Genomic DNA, 14166 nt, shown 5'->3' on the forward strand with positions numbered 1-14166 from the left:
AAAAAAAAAATATATATATATATATATATATATATATATATGATTAAAGTACAATAATAATAAAATAATAAAAATAGTCATTAAGCTAATATCAATACAGAAGTGTTTTTCTGTAGGATCCTTGATTCCATGTTTGATGCCTAAAAAAGACCTTGTCTTAGCGAGTGCTCAGAGACCATTGCGGCTCAGTCGCTCCCTGGAGGTCGGCCTGGTCAAAATGGAATTTCATAGGATAAACAGGATAGATACTGTTTGTATACGTAAATAAGTATATATACATAAAATAGTGTTTTGATAGACATAATTTGTAGAAATACATAATAAGATGATAATAATATAGGTATCATATGTGGGGCCCACAAGACTATGTGGGGTCCACATGAGTCCCGGAGCCACAAGACACTGTTTATATACGTAAATAAGTACATAAAACAATGTTTTAACTGATATAATTTGAAGAAATATATGATAAAATAATAATAATATAGGTATCCTATGCGGTGCCCACATGAGTCCCGAAACCGTATGAAGGTTTTCACAAGTCTCAAAACTATGCAATATGCATAAAATCGTATAAGAGTTATTGGAATTACGTACGATCCATTTGGGTCTCGAAATTGTGTGGGGCCCACAAGACTACATGGGGCCCACAAGACCATGTGGGGCCCACATGAGTTTTTAAAATTTAAATTTAATTCTTGTTCAAAAATAAAATAAAATAAAATAAATACTAAATATAGTTTAAAATTAATAACAATGATAATAATAATGATTAAGAAAAATAATAAAATAATAAAATAATTAGTTAGGTAATGGATTAATTAATAAGGTAAGTAATTAATTAAAAATTTATTTAGTGAAAATGGTGGCAAGCACTCCCAAATGGCCTCCACTCAAGTTTAAAATTAATAACAATGATAATAATAATGATAATAATGATTAAGAAAAATAATAAAATAATAAAATAATTAGTTAGGTAATGGATTAATTAATTAGGTAAGTAATTAATTAAAAATTTATTTAGTGGGAATGGTGGCAAGCACTCCCAAATAGCCTCCACTCAACCCATACCTTGCCCATCCCTTGCCCATTCTTTAATTTTTAAAATTATAATTTCACCCATCTCCCCACACTTTTATAAATTCTATTTCTTCCCCAAAATTTTCCTATAAATAGGGAGCTCTCAACCTTCATTTTTCACAACAATTTTCCAAGGAAGAGAAGGATTAGTGAGTGAAAGAATTTGTGGTGGAGAGAGAATTTTTGAATAAATTCTTAATCACCCACTTTTTCCGATCTCATTTTTTAAAGATAATTATTGTGTTCGTAGCACACGGTAAAAGAAGAAGGTAAGTAAATTTAATTATGTTAGTATTTTTATTCAAAATTTATACCCGAGTTTATTTGTAAGTAAATTTGATTATGTTAGTATTTTTATTCAAAATTTATACCCGAGTTTATTTGTAAGTAAATTTTGATTATGTTACTTTCTTTTTATTTTAAATTCATAGCCGAGCTTATTTTGTACGTAAATTTTAATTATGTTACTTAGTTCCACAAAATTTCCATGAGTTTATTTTTACGCATATTTAATTATACCAGTTCTATCTTTAATATACTTGCATCTATTTTTGGGTTAAGAAATGTTCCAATCCCCTCGGGTAAATTTTCAGCATTTCTTTCTATTCAAAAATAAAATTATATATATTTTTAACACAAAAATTGTGTGGCATGAGTTTATTTCTACGTTACATTTTTTTTATGTAAATATGAGTAAAGATGAGATTTTCACGATATTATTTTAAATTGCATAAATTATAATAAGATGATTTTCAAACCCCTTATGGCAACGAAAGTTCAAAGTTACAGATGCTCGGTACCGCAGCTTAAAGTTTATACGGATCAGAGTGCACCCACACTGTTTACAGAGTGGTTATTTATGTTAGTGGATTTCTCCTGAGTGCACACCTGGTTTAAGTCCAGGACTTAATAAGGAAAATCTCACTTAAAGTTTACGTACGTTGATTTAGTTTGGTCGGCCAGCCAGCTAAGTCCAGTCTTCGGACCGCACAACCCAGTCATGGGGGTAAACGTGACTTACGGCAAACAGGCCTAAGGGTGGTTTTTACAATATATGTTTATACATATTTAATTACGTGTACAAAGTTACTGATGATTTGAAGGAAAAGTGTAAGTTTACGTGAAAATGATCATTTTGGTACTTAAATGACGATCTAAGGAAAACGTATAAGGAAAAGTATATGTATGTTTATCATTAAATATTTTTACAGTTTTAAAGTTAAAAGTTTAATTTAGCAGTTATAATATATGATTGTAAAAATTTACTGTTGAAATTGATGACAAAAGTTTTATACAAAAATTTTTAAATTTATGTTTATTCTAAAAGCAGTCTTGAAGTTATAGTATTAAATATTATTTTACGAAATTCTTTAAAAGCTCATTTTGGCCACACACTAATAATAATCTTATTTACTTACTGAGCGTCGTCTCACCCCAATCATATTTTATTTCAGATAACTCTGAAGGATATGTCGGAAATCAGGCTTAGCAAGCATGCGGGTGGGGATTAGAAAAATAAAGATTAATTAGAAATATAGTATGATTTCAGATATTTACATTTGTGTAATTTTCTTCTTTTGAAATAAGTGATTGTAACATGAATAATTAGCGCTCTGGTTTGAATAAAATTGAGTTTATTTGCTTCCGCTGTAAATTAGTAGTAAAAAGTTAATATCCCAGGCCCCTCGGGGTCGGGGTGTTACATTTTACTTGTGAGTTTGTTCCACATTGAAAAATTTGAGTGTATGATGAACGCTTATATACATGGTTGGGTCCAAGACTCAATAGGCTTAAACTTTTGGGTCAAGTTGGTGTTCACTCATGTGTATCAAGCTCACCCATGGGCTCCTCTGGTCCTAATATATCTATATTCATAATTATTTTTTTCTTGTAGAATATGTATTTGACTAATGATACTAGTAAATTTTATACTTTGAAATAAATCTACTCGTGATTATTTATAATTAAATTTTTAATAAATGAAACAAAATGTTTTATCATCATGGTAAATTCAAAATTTTTAAATACAATCATAATGTGCTAGAATAAACCAATTATGTAATCTTCTCAATGCAATTTAATCATGTAAGTAGATATAGATTTCGAAGTTTTGGTAATACTCTTCATATATTTCAAATATTTTTCTTAGACCCAACTTTGGGGATACTTTAAGTGTTAGAATACTTTTTCTTGAAATTATTTTCAAAAATTTGAAATCACCAATAAATATATTGTTATTTGTGGCTCTTATACTTCTATTTTGATAAGCTAAAAAGAAAGGAGGAAAAACATGAAGAGGGCAGCACAACAGGATTCGACAACGAGGAGCCTATGCTCGTCGACGAAGGAATAGTAGAGATTTGTTGACGAAGGTTTTGAAGCTCGTCGACGAATAATTACCGAGAGCAGGAAATTTTTAGACTTCTGGTATCGTCGACAAGAGCCATGTATTTGTCGATGAAGGTTTGTCTTGGTCTCGTCGACGAGGCCCTATGTTCGTCAACGAGAGGCGCCTGGGTTGCGGCAATTTTTCTGAATTTTGAATTTTTGAACGTTGAGTGGTTGGACGAACGGGAGGAAACTTCCGAGGAACTTCTATATATGTCATTAGAGAGGTGTATTGTGTACATTTTAATTTCCTTAGTGAAATTTGTGTGTCATTGCTTCCGTGGATGTAGGTTTTGCCGAACCACGTAAATTTTTGTGTTGATCTTGTTCTAGTTGTGTGTGTTATTTACATTTACTTGTTGTTGTTTATTCCATTGCGTATCTTCATTATACGATCCATATAATAACAAATTGGTATCAAAGCGTTGTTGTTATGGGATCGGGATCGTCTTCTGCAAGATTTGACATTGTCAAATTCAATGGAATCGGAAACTTCGGTTTATGGCAAAGGAGAGTGAAGGATATTCTAGTGCAATAAGGAATGGCTAAAGCATTGCTTGATACTCAACCGGAAGGAATGGATGAGACAACATGGGTAGATTTGCAAGTAAAGACAGCGTCGACAATACGCTTGTATTTGGCCGACGAAGTTCTCTATCGAGTGATAGAGGAGGATTCTCCAGCTGCTATCTGGCAAAAGTTAGAAAGTCGGTACATGTCTAAATCCCTCAATAACAAACTTTTTCTTAGCTAGCAGCGTTTATATTGACTTAAGATGGTAGAAGGATCTAGTCTAGATCAACACATCAATACATTTAACCAAATCATAAATGATCTTATGAGAGTTGATGTGAAGTTTTATGAGGATGATAAGGATTTGATGCTGTTAAATTCTTTGCTCTCGACTCATACCTACAAAAATCTTGTGACCACTCTTACGTGGGGAAAAAAACACTTGATTTGGAAGAAGTAACAAGTGCTTTGTTAAATTTTCATCAAAAGTAGAAAATATGTGATGAATGAGAAGAACTTGTGGTAAAGGGCAGTAATGAGTGAGGCAAAGGAAATTTTAAAATTGGGAACTACCGTTGTAGGTGGAGTTGCAGTCGTGGATGTTGAATCAGATGAGTTTGTCTTGTGGCATATGCGTCTTGGGCATATGGGAGAACATGGCATGAAAGAACTACACAAGAGAAAATTGTTGAAAGGTTTAAAATCACGTCAGTTGGAATTCTACAGATTTTGTGTTCTTGGAAAACAGAATAGGGCAAAATTTAGTTCAGCTACTCACAAGACGAAAGGAATTCTTGACAATGTGCATTCAGACGTTTGGGGCCCAGTTAGAGTTGTATCAAAGGGTGGACATGTGTACTATGTGAGTTTCATTGATGATTACTCACGGAAGGTTTGGGTTTACTTCATGTGTTACAAATCTAGTACGTTTGCCAAGTTTAAGATTTGGAAGGTTAAAGTGGAAAACCTGACAAGGAGGAGAATCAAATATTTAAGGTCGGATAATGGGACCGAGTACACTGATTCTCAGTTTATGGAGTTTTGTACGGAGCAGGGCATCAAGTGACATTTTACAATTCACCGGACACCTCAACAAAATGGTGTGGCAGAACGGATGAACCGGACTCTTGCTGATAGGGCTCGGTGTCTCAAATTGAATGTAGGGCTACCAAAGAAATTTTGGGCTGAGATAGTTAGTATGGCTTGTTTTCTGGTTAACCAATCACCAAAGGCATCACTAAAGAGTAAAGTGGCAAAAGATGTTTGGACAGAAAATAGAGTAGACTACTCCGAATTGAAGGTATTCGGGTGTCCAGCCTATGTTCACGTGTCTAGTGAGGAGAGGTCTAAGCTTGACCCAAAGTCTCATCGTTGCATCTTCTTGGGATATCCAGAGGGTGTGAAGGGGTATAAGATGTGGGACCCAGTGGCAAATAAGGTGGTGATCAATAAAGATGTAGTCTTTGATGAAAAAGTTATGGTGAAGCGTACTTAAGAGTTTGATGAACAGAAATAGGAGCCAGAAAGCTGGGGCAGTGATAAACATGTTGTGCAAGTGGAGTTGGAAGCTCAGGGCAATGAAAATAATCATAGTCCCATGGTTGTAGGGAGCTTTAGCTCGAGATACCAGCAAGTCGATGATATTTCTATACGGAGATCCAGATGCACTATCAAGCCTCCATCAAGGTATGGTTTTGATGAGTTAGTACTTATACTTTCCTTACTTGTTGCAACGATCCAACTTCTTTTCAAAAGGGAGTGCATGGCCAGGAGAAAGATAAGTGGATGGAAGCAATGATTGAGGAGATGGAATCATTACATAAGAACCTAACTTAGGATTTGGTGGAGATTCCAGATAGGAAGAGACCGATAGGTTGCAAATGGGTGTATAGGAAGAAGGAGGCAATTTCAGAAAAGGAATGAGAGAAATTCAAGGCACGATTGGTAGCAAAAGGATACTCACAGAAGAAGGGGATAGATTATGATGAGATCTTTTCTCCAGTGGTTCGACATACTTCTATTAGAATTGTGTTGGGGTTGGTAGCTCTTTATGATCTTCATTTGGAACAAATGGACGTGAAGACATCATTTCTTCATGGTAACTTGGAGGAACAAATCTACATGGTACAGCCGGAGGGATTCGTTGAACCAGGAAAAGAAAATTTTGTTTGCAGATTGAAAAAAATCTCTTTATGGGCTAAAACAATCTCCAAGGCAATGGTATAAACGGTTTGATTCATACATGATGAAGATTGGCTACAAACGGTGTGAGTATGATTTTGCGTTTATGTGAATAAACTTGAGGATGGTTCTCTTATTTTCTTGTTATTGTACGTCGATAACATGTTGATAGTTGTAAAGGATTTAACTGAGGTGAATCAGTTAAAGGACTACTTGTATAAGGAATTTGACATGAAGGATCTTGGTTTAGCCAAGAAAATACTTAGGATGGAGATTCGCCGTGACAAGACTGTAGGGAGATTATGGTTATCTCAGGGCAGTTATGTTCAGAAGGTGTTGGAGACGTTTAGCATGGCTGATGCAAGACCGGTATGTACACATCTAGTGAATCATTTTAAGTTGTCTACTGCAGTTTGCCCAAGTTCGGATGAGGAAATCCGGGACATGTCAAAGGTCCCCTATGCTAGTGTTATGGGGAGTTTAATGTATGCCATGATATGTACGAGGCCAGATTTGGCTCATGCGGTAAATGTGGTAAGCAAATTTCTCTATAATCCAGGAAAGCAACATTAAGAAGCTGTCAAATGGATACTTAGATACTTGTGGGGTGCATCGGGATATGGTATCATGTTCGGCAAGCAATAAGGTTGTCCTTCAATTATGGGATTTGTCGATGCAGATTATGCTGGGGATATGGATGACAAAAGGTCCACAACGAGATATGTGTTTACCCTTGTAGGAGGACCGTTATGTTGGAGATCTATAGTACAATCTTTGATTGCATTATCCACGACTGAGGCAGAATATATGGCAGTTGTCAAAGCTGCAAAGGAAGTCTTATAACTTACTAGTTTAGTTAGAAAGCTGGGGTTACAACACGATGGTGTGGTGCTGCATTGCGATAGTCAAAGTGTCATTCACTTGACGAAGAATTAGGTATACCATGCTAGAACCAAGCACATTGATGTAAGGTTCCACAGAGTACGAGAATTGATTGCTTCAGGTGAACTTATGTTGGAGAAAGTTCACACTTCTGATAATGCAACAGATATTCTGAACAAATTAGTTACTTCAAAGAAGTTCAAACATTGCTTGGACTTACTCCATGTCTCCAAGTGTTAGAAAGAAGATATACCCAACCACACGTTTTCTAGTTCAAAGTGAACCAGATCATGTTTTTGAGATTCTTTTAAGGGGTGTATAATCGCCAAGGTGGAGATTGTTATTTGTGACTCTTATACTTCTATTTTGATAAGTAAAGAAGGAAGGAAGAAAAACATGAATGGGACAGCACAGTAGGATTTGTCGATGAGGAGCCTATGCTCGTCGACGAGGGAACAGCAGAGGTTTGTCGTTTCCAAACTTCTGGCATCGTCGACGAGAGCCCTGTATTTGTCGACGAAGATTCGTCTTGGTCTCATCGATGAGGCACTGTGTTCATCGACGAGAGGCGCCTGGGCTGCGGTAGTTTTTCTGAATTTTAAATTTTTGAACGTTGAGTGGTTGGGCAAGCGGGGAGAAACCTCCGAAGAACTTCTATATATGTCATCTAGGCATATTTTGAGAGAAGAAATGATCATTAGAGAAGTGTATTATGTACATTTAATTTCCTTAGTGAAACTTGTGTGTTATTACTTCCATGGATGTAGGCCTTGCCGAACTACGTAAATCTTTGTGTTGATCTTGTTCTAGTTGTGTGTGTTATTTACATTTACTTCTTATTGTTTATTCCGCTACGTATCTTCATTCTACGATCCATATAACAACATATATAATTTAATGAGTTGATTAATGTTTTGAAATTGACACATAAATAAAATTATTAAGATTTTGAAACTATGTGATAAATTTGTAATTTAACTTTTATACAACTAATGATTATTAGATTAAAAAGTTTTTATAACCACTAATCGTAATTGAATTAAAATTTTGTACAGCCACTTGTATGGGTTGATGTCTCCCATTGGTAGATTTTTTTTATTTTATCAATGAGACTATTACTCATGATTATTATTTTAAAACTGCCCATAAATAAAATGATTATTTTATCTAACAATAAATCATAACTGAATGAAAATTTATTGATATAAATTTATATTGCAGTCTAACCCTCCTTATTAATTTTTTTTTTATTTTATTAATAGAATATGCTTTTATTCATGTTATTTATTTATGTTGTTAATTTAGATATATGATATATTAATAAATTAAATAAATATTAAATTTAGAGCTTGGAATACATCTACTTATAATTATTCACAATTAAATTTAAAACGAATGACATGAAGAGTTTATGTTTTCAGGTAAATAAAAAATTTTAAATAAAGTTTAAAATGTTAGAATAAGTTAATTATGTAAGTGTTTGCAAACGACTACTAGATGAGAGGCTTAATACTAGCATGGTCTAACATTATAGAAATTAATAAATGTAATTTAAAATTTTAAACTATCCAATATATTTGTAATGTAATAGGTCATCTAATTTTTGAAACTAACCGATAAACAAAATTGTTAATATTGTAGACATCCCATTTTGTCTTGGGACTTATATAATACAAATGGGTAAAAATACACTAATGCAATAAATGAAAAAATATAGGAAAAATAAATATATAGGGAAAATTAAATTTTTATATTGAAAATAAAAAAAATAGAAAAGGAAAAAAATAAATTAAAAAGGTGGACCAGATTCTCCATGCTTGCACCTGCACACAAGAATGTTAGTTAGGAAATTAGAATAAAGCCAATTGGTTTTTTAATGTGACTGAACAATTTAAAATTGATTAATCAATTTGATTAACCAATTCGTCATAAGTTTGATTGAACAATCAAATTTAATCTAGTTTCTTCCCTCAAGCCTATAAATAGTGGATTTTAGAAGAGACAATGACACACACAAAGACTGAAACATAGAGTGAGTAAAGAAAAGGATTTGTTCATTAAGAATTTTGAGGAAAAATTGTGAGGGAAAGGTTGACTGGCCGAGATTGAATAAAATTGAGGAGGACCGAAGATTGAAGAGCTACAGCAAAAGCTTGGAATTAAAGAGGCTCAAGGGAAGGACAGAATAGCAGATTCAAGAACAGAGGTTGGTCCTTTAAATTTTGTGATTAGTCAGTTTAATTTTGATTGAATTCTGCAATTTAAGCTTAAATCTAAACAAAATCCTTAGAAGGAAATCAAATTTTAAAACAGATAAATTTGAGACTTCTTTTGGATATTTGATACGGATCTAAAAATTTAGATCCAAATTTGGAAATGAATGCTTATACCCTATTATCCAAGACCCAACCTGAAAACCTAGGTCAACTTAATCCAGTCCAAGTCAACTAATCCAAATACCCATACTCGGATGTTCCTTGATCCGATCCAACAGACTTGGATCAACTTGACTTGGTTGAGTCAACTTGACCCGATCCAAGCCAACTAATCCAAATACCCATACCTAGATATTCCTTGATCTAGTCCAAAAGACCTGGATCGACTTGACCCAGCTCCAGGTCCAATAACCCAGGTCCAATCCAATAGCTCACAGCTCAACTCGGCTTACCCAAATTGATCAAATCATTTCCCAAACTGAGCCTATTGACCTAGGCCCAATCACCTATGAAAAAATAAAATTTGAAATTAAAAGTATAGGCCTAGAGGTACCCACAAAAATATATATTTAATTTCTATGATAATAGAGCTGGAGCTAGAAGATAGCCAGGAGGAGCTGAGTTGGAAAACGTGATGAAATTTATTTCATGTGGTGCAATTTATATCTATTTATCTCTCCGTTGTAACTTCCAATTTGATTGATTTTATCTTAATCGTAATTTAAATTCCAAGCCCTATAAATAGAGGGTTGTGGAAGATGTACAGTACAGTGCAGAGAGAGCAGGCAGGAAGAAGGGAGGAAGAGAGAGAGAAAGAGAGAGAATTGTAATATTTTTCAATGATAGTGAATATTTGGTGTGTGCTCCGTGGACGTAGGTCGTTATTGATCGAACCACGTTAAAATTGTGGTGTCACTTTGATCTGGATGCTCACAGGTTCCTAACAAGTGGTATCAGAGCCAGGTTGGAGCAGAAAATCCAGATTGGAAGTGATCTCAAAATTCAGAGCTCTCTCTAGTAGACCAAAAATGCGTTTTGAGGCGACCATTGCATTCAGCTCGCCGATACGAAGAGAAGGGTGCTAGCCGGAGTTCCAAAGGAGTTCAGAAGAAGCTGCACGCCCTCCCACGTGCCATGCTGGAGCAGAACACTTCGCCATGCACTGAACACGCACCGACGACCTATCCCTTACGCGCTGCATGTGTTACATGCGTCTTCCTCGCCCGATCCGTCTTGACTCGACCTAGTTCACTACCCGACCTGACCCGGCAAGTTACTCAGACCCGAGGTAACCCGAGATCCAATTCCTGACCCGGGTTTGACCTCCGCCTTAGTGCCACGTCAATAGGCCCTTGCCACGTAAGATGCCACATCATCAGTGGGCCCCTCCCCTGCCACATCATCAATGGACCCCACTCTGCTACGTCATCAGTGGGCCCCCACTCTACCACGTCAGCGCCACATCAACAATGCCACATCAACAAGTTTGACCATGTTTGACCAAACTTTGACTAAGCTTTTCGGAGTCTCTTTGGGTCCGTTTTTCGAGCGACTTGAACCATTTCTAGGGTTTTAGATTGTTCCATATCCAACTGTACTATCCATTTGAGCTAATTATATCTTTAGATCAGTGAATCGAGATGTCAAATGAAAACAGCTCAAAAATCAAAATGTTCAATGGAAACAAATTCGGTTTCTAGAAGATGCAGATAGAAGATTATTTGTTTGGGAATGAATTGCACTAACCATTGAAGGGTAAGCCAACATCCATGAACGAGGACGAGTGGGAGTTGCTTGATTGAAAAACCCTCGGAGCCATTAGAATGACGTTGTCGAAATTTGTGGCGTTCAATATCAAGCATATAACATTCACCAAGTCTCTAATGGATGCGCTCTCTAATATGTACGAGCAGCCTTCAGCCGCAAATAAGATACATCTCATGAGAAGACTATTTACGATGAACATGTCTGCAGGTGAAAGTTTCAGCGAACATTTGAATAACTTCAATGAGTTGTCTGATCAACTCGCCTCAGTCGAGATAACGTTTGATAATGAGATTTAGGCCTTACTGATTCTTAGTCAGCTGCTTGAAAGTTGGAATGGTGTCATTACTGCCATCAGTAGCTCCGTAGGAAAATCGAAGCTTATATACGATGAGGTCGTCAACATGATTTTGACGGAGGAAATAAGAATGCAGTCGAACCATGGCTCCACTTCGAGTTCAACCTTGAACATGGAGAGTCGAGGCAGAGGAAATAGACATGGATGATCAAACAACCGCGGAAGATCTAGGCACAGACGGTCTAAATCCAGAAATCACAGAGGTACTCAGGACACAGGTTCCCAAAGCACAAAAGTTATTGAGTGCTGGAACTATGGAAAAACTGGTCACTACAAGAACCAGTGCAGGAGTTAGAAGAAAGAATTCAAGATGAGGGCAAAGACAGATGAATGGAAAGTTTCAAAAGGTGTACTAATGATTGTGCGAGGTAAGAAAAGTGGGACACTTTTTCTAACCTCCAATGCCTTCATGTCTATTTCAGTTGCTGCAAGAAATGACGACAGCAACATCTGTAACCAACAACTTGGTCACATGAGTGAGAAGGGACTCAGGGTGATGCACTCAAAGGAAAAATTGAGTGGTCTACAGTCAGTGCAGATTGACATGTGTGAGGATTGTACAATCAGGAAACAGAAGAGGGTTAGTTTCAAATAAACAACACTCATGCCCCAAAGAAGAAGGGACTAGAACCGGTCCACTCAGAATGTGTCGGGACACATCAACAGAATACCGAGAATCCTCAGGTGGAGGAACGAGTGGAGCAGATCGTCGCACCACCATCTCCTACTCCAGCTCCGGATCTTAGGAGATATACTCGGCCCCATATACCAAACAAAAGGTATATTGATTACTTACTTCCTATAGATGGAGAAGAGCTCGAATGCTATGATGAAGCATGTCAGGTGGCAGATACGAGCAAGTGAGAGCTTGTGATGAAGGATGAGATGAAGTCCCTCACCTCCAACAGGCCGTGGAAGTTGCTCAAAGGCCTTCACAACAAGTGAGTGTACAGAATCGAAGAGGAGCATGATGGCTCCAGAAGGTACAAGCCTCAGTTGGTAGTCAAAGGCTTTTAGCAAAAGAAAGGGATTGACTACATCGGCATCTTTATACCAGTTGTGAAGCTGACAGTCATTAGATTAATCCGCAGAAATCGAGCAGATAGGAAGATGGTGACTACAGAGAAGCTGAAGTTGTGTTCAACTTCAGTTGGTCTTCATGCCTGAAGTTATATTTTGAGCACATCATTTATTCATGATATTGGTTGAGGAGGCGTCTCTGTCTCCAAGTGAGAGATTGTTAGAGCTGGAGCTAGAAGACAACCAGGAGGAGCTGAGTTGGAAAACGCGGTGAAATTAATTTCACTCGGTGCAATTTATATCTATTTATCTCTCCGTTGTAACTTCCAATTTGATTGATTTTATCTTAATTGTAATTTAAATTCCAAGCCCTATAAATAGAGGGTTGTGGAAGATGTAAAGTACAGTGCAGAGAGAGCACAGAGAAGCTCAGAGAGAGCAGGCAGGAAGAAGGGAGGAAGAGAGAGAGAGAGAGAGAGAGAGAGAGAGAGAGAGAGAGAGAGAGAGAATTGTAATATTTTTCAACAATAGTGAATATTTGGTGTGTACTCCATGGACGTAGGTCGTTATTGATCGAATCACGTTAAAATTTTGGTGTCACTTTAATCTGGATGCTCATAGGTTCCTAACATGTGAAATCTAAAACTCATTAATTGATCATTAAGTAAGCATAAAAAGTTTATATTTATTTATTATTAACTTTTTGTCTGCCCATAACATATAAATATTATATTGTAATATTTCAAGTAATTTTAAGCACATCGTATAATATATTTTAAAGGCTTTTCTTTCTTCCCCTAACAAGATATCTCTCATGCCTATATTTGTATATGTTTTAAAATTTCAAACTAAATATAATTTTTATAAATAAAATTAATCCCATGTTGCGCGGATTGAATGGAGTATGTTTGCATGACCGTAGCCAACCATGGCATCCCTAAGTTTATATATTCCAACCTGACCTGAGTTGCGGGTGCGTCCTAGACCTCCTCACGTGTCTGTAGACCCTCTCCGCAAAGCTTTTTATGAAATGGTGTGACCTCCTCTGTGAGAGAGCCATTCTAGGGCTTGAAAAATGCAACTACCCATAGAAGTAGGACAAGATATTTCCAATATATATATATATATATATATATATATAAAAAATGCAACTACCCATAGAAGTAGGACAAGATATTTCCAATATATATATATATATATATATATAAATTTACACTATAAATTAATAAAAGTACGAATAAGATAAATTATTTTATGTAAAATATTTTTACAATTTAAGAGTAAGGAAAACTATATTTTAAAAAAGTAAAATTTAACCAAAATTAGATAAACTATATGTATAAAATATATTTTGGATAAGCTAAACGTTTGAACCTAAAAAGAATTTTATTTAGCTGAAAAACAAAATATGCTAGTAGTGTAAAAGCTAAATCCTATCTATCGTATATCATTTTCTAGAAAAAAGATATTGTTATCCTTTAAAATTAAGACAAATATATTTCCTTAAAAAATATATTTAAGAAAAATTAGATAAATTTATGTTTTAAAAATTAATTTAAAAAAAAATGCCATTCATTAAAAAATAAACATATATTATAAAATGTGTGTATCAAAATAAAATAGAAAAATTCCTCTTATGCCTTGTAAAGTTATTATAAAGTGTCTAACATAATTTAGTTAAATAATAATATAATATTTGAAAATAAATTTTTTTTCTGAGGTAAGCACAGGAGGGGAAAACTCACGACATGCGTTGCACATTGG

Source organism: Malania oleifera, chromosome 3, assembly GCF_029873635.1.
Source record: "Malania oleifera isolate guangnan ecotype guangnan chromosome 3, ASM2987363v1, whole genome shotgun sequence".
NCBI lineage: Eukaryota > Viridiplantae > Streptophyta > Magnoliopsida > Santalales > Ximeniaceae > Malania > Malania oleifera.